A 6,380-nucleotide genomic window follows, 5' to 3' on the forward strand; every position below is an offset into this window, starting at 1 on the left:
TGTTTGATAGGATTCTTATTGATAGCTTTTTTATTTGTTTTAAAATGCACTTGTATAATACCAGGATGTCACACAAATTCAGCTTTAGATAAATTAATAAACCCTGCTGTTACATTTGAACATGCCAGTATTCTGTGTGGATGCTGTTTCAGGATAAAGGTCTTAAAATATCCCAAAATAATGCTGGTTACCACAGTGTAGCTGCCCTTCCGCATGTGTTATGTAACAGTCCCAGATTTTGTCCAATAGCAATATGATTTATTGCTTCTGATTCACCTCTGTGACTGAGACTGGAGCATCTGCATTTTTCCTTACGGTTTTCCTTTCCTTACGTTAGCACAGGTACATCACACACAGGATGAAGCATATCTCTGAGGGAACAATGTAGACCCAGCCTTGCTACATCTTTTTCTCTACCTCCAAGGCAGAGTAGCTCTGTGTGAAGTGCAAGGGTTTTTTTTTTTCACTTACACTGCTTCTGGTATCCAGCAGCCAGCCCGAGCACCACCCATGCTGTGTTGCAGTCTGTGGTATAGACATTATCTTCAGGCCAAAATAATTTGAATTTAACCATGTTCTTTCCAAGACATCAAAAAGACAAATCCTCCCACATGTATCTAGTAAAAAAAAGCCCTTATATCTTGCTGTCAAAGCAATGGAGAGATAGTGAAATAAGTGAAATAAGTAGGGTGATGCAGTGGGGATGTTCTTTCAAATGCTGGCAAAACCCTTCTGGGTGCTGCGCCCTGGATGGAGCAAGCCGTGAGGACATCCCCTATGCTGGGGGAGCTTGGGCTCTGCCCAGCTTCCCTGTGACAGATTGCAGGGTATAAATAGCACGAGGCACATGTATCACATTACTGAGCACAGCAGCCTGCAATTAAATGACACTGAAGCCATGACTCCAGTTCAGAAAGTTCAGCGGTGGCACTATGGAAGACACGGGCACGGGGAGCAGACATGAGCCTGGGGGCACAACTTCGCCTGCTGCCAGAGTGTTTCTCCTGCCTTCATCTCTCCTACCAGCCTCTCCTCCACCTCTCACCAGTCATACCTTCATGCTGGGCCTCAGTATGGCCAAGGGAGAACAGCAGTTCATATACCACTGCCCCACAGCCCAAACCAAAACACTCCCAGGAACACACCGAGCAAAGCCTGCCTATTCTTTAACCTGTTAGCATTGATATGGTTGTATGGGGTGGGAGGTCCACAGTACAAACCCTTCCTCCTGTGCATTTGCTCAGCCCAGCATTGTTTGGTTGTGATGAACATGGAAATTCAGAAGTGCAGAGAAGAAAACCAGTCACAACATATCAATATCCAAGCCTGCTTTTCGTCTCAGATGCCAGTAGACCTCTTTAAAAGGTCAGCTCAGCATGTGAGATGCATTGGCCCCCTTAGATACTTTCATACACAAACACATATTCTTCTATATGAAAAAAGATGTAAGCATCATTTGATAACTAATAACTGCATTCCAAATTTAAGTTTTAAGAATTCACAGTTTTTCCTCTGTGAACAAACAAGACCTCAAACCCATTCGATGTGTGTCCATACCTTGTTGCCTTGTACATGTCTTTCCCAAGGTTTTCAATCTAGACTTTAACCTGGGGCACAGGTGCAGCAATAGAACTGCCTTGAGCAACTTCTTAATGTAGTCAGAAAAGTAGCTATGATGGAAGCAGCAATCATTCCTTAACAATAATGTGGTAAATAGGGATGCTATTTTTAAAGGAAAAAAAAGTAAGGCTTTAGTGTTCAGCCAGCTGTAAGCACTGACATCAAGTAGCTTGTTCCTCAGCGGCATTAGCTGTTGGCAATGACTAAACCCTTGGACTGTTTTCTTTATTATTAACCATCTTGCCAATTACTTGCCCACTCCATGCTGGAAAATCTTATTGACTGAGAAGGATCAGGACCTCAGTGTACATGAGCTGGGTGACAACTTATTCAGTGTGAAAATCACTGGAAAGGTTTGTATTTAGCAGTGTTGAGTAAGTAACATCTAAGCCCAGTGTAGATTTTGTTTCGGAAAGGTATGGTTGACTCCTATATCCAGTGTAGTTTAATCTGTGGCAAAAGATCCTGCTATGTAACCAAAAGCACAAAGCAACAAATATCTTCCCAAATGATACCTTGCAAATGACTAGTAACAGAGCAATCACTGACTGAAGTCAGTGGGAGGAAGGAAGGGCGGTTCAGGTAAATGTCTCTTCTGTATTTGGCAAAAAAATTGGTAAAAAATTCTGTATGGTCTTAGTTTAAATAAGTTTATCTACCTCACTACTTTTCACATTGGCTGTCATAATAGTAGTAAAAAACAGGCAGATACTATTACCTGGCTGTCAGAAGAACAAGGTGGGTTTTGGAGGTGTACTTCAACAAGTATTTTGAAATCTGGTTCTATTCCTCCGCCAGTGTTGCTCTGAGCCAGACAACATTCTGCTGGCATCACAGCATTCGTATCCTGGGTTCAAAGATAGGCAAAATATGAATTTATCTGAACTCTCAGGAGTAAACTCAATAGCAAGCTGAGCTGCAGTCATGCAGCAAGAAAGTTTGAGAATAAATTTTCTGTCCTGAACTTTCCAATCCTTGGAGCAGAGAACTTTATCTTTTGCACTATTAAAAACAAATTATTATTTGCCACAATGTAGCAACTACATGGGATGATTAAAGGGAGGAAAGTTGAGGCGCACTGTGCACAAAAACAATGAGTGCATGGGACACAGTGTTTCCTGCAGGATTACCCATGGGATTGCAGAGTGGCTAGTGCTGGACAGAAGGGCCAAAATCCCTGACAGCAGTTGGTCCTTGGATTCCACCTAGACAGTGTTTTTGCCTAGGAAAGGAGGAGATGCATAGTAAAACCAGTCCTGAAATTTGCATTTTCACTGGAGATGGATGAAGTGCAGTGCTCATGTCCCAGACTCCCACTAGTTCTGTATGGACCTTTAGAGAGGGGGTGAGGTCTCAGACTGTAAATTCTCCAGGAGAGGTACTATTTAATCACCACCTGCACTTAACCAGTAGCACACCACAGATGGAGACATTTAACAATAAAATTAAAAGCTCTTTATTTAGAAATGCATTTTATTGGTAAATTCAGAGTGTTCCAGGATACCCAGCCCTCTGGCTGTGTGCTGCCGAAGGCGTTTCCTAGCACAAGGGATGCCTGTGCTGTGCCTTCTTCCTGTCCTCACAGTCTACACAATGCTGGACATCGATGGAGAGCAGTAGATGTTTTCAAACCTAAATAGCTATGCAAATATAAGCAAAAGAGCAGGAGTCTGGACTAACCCTACATCCTATCAGTTGCAAATCACATTGTAACTTCACAGCGGTTAACAGTTCCCAGCTCTCTGCTCCTCTATTCGGCTTCCAAGTCTCTCTTGCTCTTTGTGTTTATGGGAATGTGCAGGTTGGGAAAGTGTCCACGCGATGGCAGTTCAGCTGCCAGCACAGAGGTGACAGACGACGAAGTTCAGCTTGCCCAAGCTGCACTCCTTTAGTGCAGCGTGGGGCTCCCAGGCAGATAAACATGACAGCCCCTTGGTGTCCTTCACTCAAGGGTATAGAAACACGTTAGAACACAAACAAAAGGTTTTATTTAAGCTTATCTTTATGGCCTAAAATATAAGGTAATTTCTGTAGTCTACCAAGGCTAAATACTGAGGGAAGGGGAGTTATCAGCTGATAACTGTATTTGCATGAGAAGCTTTACTCTGAGAGCTTGCCTCATCCACTCAGGGATCAGAACTGTATCACATGGCCTCCCTATCCCATCAAAATATATAAAATGCCAAATACTTTATCACCACCACGTGAGCTGCTCACAAACAGGGTACAAGCAGGAATTTTCCACAGGAATTATTCTGAGAGTGATTTCAAATGAAAGAACACCTTATAAATAGTTATGATCTATTCTTGAATTATGCTGAAAAGAGCACTGATGAAACTCAGAAAATCAATGTTTCATCAGGAAGATAACTGAGTGGCTTTAAGAATGTGGTAACATTAGTTAGCTTTACTTTTTAAGCACTTCCTCTGGGTAATGCTATTTTTGTGATTAGATGTATTTCCTAGTGATGGGTATTCATATCATGATATCATATATTGCCTGACCAATAGGAAGGAATGATAGGGTTTTTTTCTGAAGAGGTTGTAAAAACCCAGCCTTAATAGGCAAAAAAAAAAACAAAAACACCCCCCCAAAAAAAAACCAAGCCCCTAGTTTCAATTAAGGTAAACAGAAATAATATTTAGATAATATTTTGGTCTTTGAGAGTATAACAATGATGTAATTTCCAGATTAAAAAAAAAAAAAAGGTCTGTGTGAATGTATGTGTACCCTAACCAGAGGGGGAAATAATTTCAGGGTTGTTGCAATTATTTTGAGCAAAAGAAGAAACTAGCAGTTCAAGAATAATCAGTGTTGAGATTAACAGAAAGAAAAACAATGTTTAAAATAAATACGACCATAAATGCTCCATTGTGTACTGACGGCTGGAGACTGGTTTCCAGCTTTTTGCACCATTTGACCATTACCAAGAGTCAGTGATCTGCTAGTCTCAAACACACACAGAAACAACACAAGAAAACAGAAGAAAACCTGCAGATTGTGGCCCTTTAGCACAGCCATTGCTTCCATTTGGAAACAGAAGCAATCTGACTCTTGGAGGCATCTGGCAGATGATTGCTGCATCAGATGGACAAAACCGGGGGGTGCCGTAAGTTACATCCTCTTCCTCCTGCTGCAGAGAGGCATGGCCATATGGGCGCTGCCATGGGAGGGAAGCAGGGAAAAGTCACCCCAATGGAAATGGCAGATAAAAACTTCAGCAGCCTCATATGGTGCTGTGAAACAAGTCAGAGACCCACAGGTGGCAAATAGACATTGATAAAACGCCAGGTAGCTTAGTATCCTGTGTCCAGCCAGTTGAGTAAACCTTGTGCAGAAAAAGAGCAAGTGAATGGCGTTGTCCTGTGAAAGTCTGATAGGCAGGTGGTGTGGCTGCTTTTCTCTAAAGGGCATGATGGGGTTGAGGGCAGGATGGAAAGACAGGAGGATGCACTGGGTGGTTTGTGTGCCCTCTTGGTCTTCTTGGGCCATGTGGGGTCTTGCTGTTCCTTACCAGAAATCACCAGAATACAGAGCTCCTGCTGAGGCCAGTGACGACACCTGGATTCATCCCACATCACTTTCCTTGGCTCCTTGTGAGCCAATTTATTCATTCAGCATCCAGAGCAGCTTGTCACCATGAGTGACAGTTTGTTGTGAAAACTATCTTCCTCTTTCCTGCTGCTATCATTTCCGTGACTTCCTCCTTGCTCTTGACCAATGCAAAGTAATGATTGGTTTGTCCCTACTTATCTCCAAATCTCTGATGGCTTTCCAGACCCCTATCACAACCTTCTCTCTCATCCTTTTGAGGCGAATTTGTTCTGTCTCTATTTCTACACCTCTGCTGAGCTGGGAGGAAGAGCATGTATGGCATTCATACACAGTGGGTGTGCTCTGCCTTTACAGAATCCTCTATGTACTGATACACTTAGGCATCTTGTTCACTCACTCTTGTTCAATCACTGCCAATGCTCTGCTTGCTTCTTTCATCTGTAGTGAGCATTAAGCTGACGTTTCCTGAATGAATGCCGCCACTGAATACATATAACAGGTTTGTACTTAGATACATAATTTATTTTTGCCTGTGCATTACTTTTCATTTACCAGAAATGAATTTTCACCACTTTATAGCTTGGTACCTTGTGTCCTGCAATCCTTATGCAATTCGTGGCAGCTTTAGATACCTGTTTTGAATAGAAGTGTATAATCTCTCGTTTCCGTGTCTGGATGATGACTAAGTACATTGTATAACACAGGGCCCAAAGTAAACTGCTCCGAAAGTCTTCATCTATTGATTCCTACGGGCACCAATAATATATTCCCTCTGCCTCTTCTGTTTTAAGCAGTTAAAAGTCAACAAAAAGCCTTTGCCTCCCTTGTCCTGATTTGGCTTAGTTTGTGTAAGCCTTCAGGAGTGAGACTTACTTAAAATGCTTCTGTAAACAAACATATGAGGATGCAGCATCCTTCCTGACCTGCTCACGCACCGGTACAAAGCACACCTCTACCCAGGAAAGCATACATATATATGTATGTACATAGACATTCACATATATGCCTGTATATACCCTTCGCTGGAAGGCAGTTTTCCGTGCTCCTGTAACCCAGGGCTCTTGGTTCAGCGCGCCCCCAGCGCCGCCGCTGCCGGTCTCTTTAAGCGAGGCCGGGCCCGCCCGCCGCCGAAGCCTTTTCCGCCCGCCCCGCAGATCCGCGCAGGCCGCTCGCTGCCCGGGGACGCGCGCGCACGCGCACGCAC

The sequence above is a fragment of the Pezoporus occidentalis genome, unplaced genomic scaffold (assembly GCF_034315485.1).
Source record: "Pezoporus occidentalis ecotype Australia unplaced genomic scaffold, CSIRO_AGI_Poc_V1 ctg31, whole genome shotgun sequence".
Lineage (NCBI taxonomy): Eukaryota > Metazoa > Chordata > Aves > Psittaciformes > Psittacidae > Pezoporus > Pezoporus occidentalis.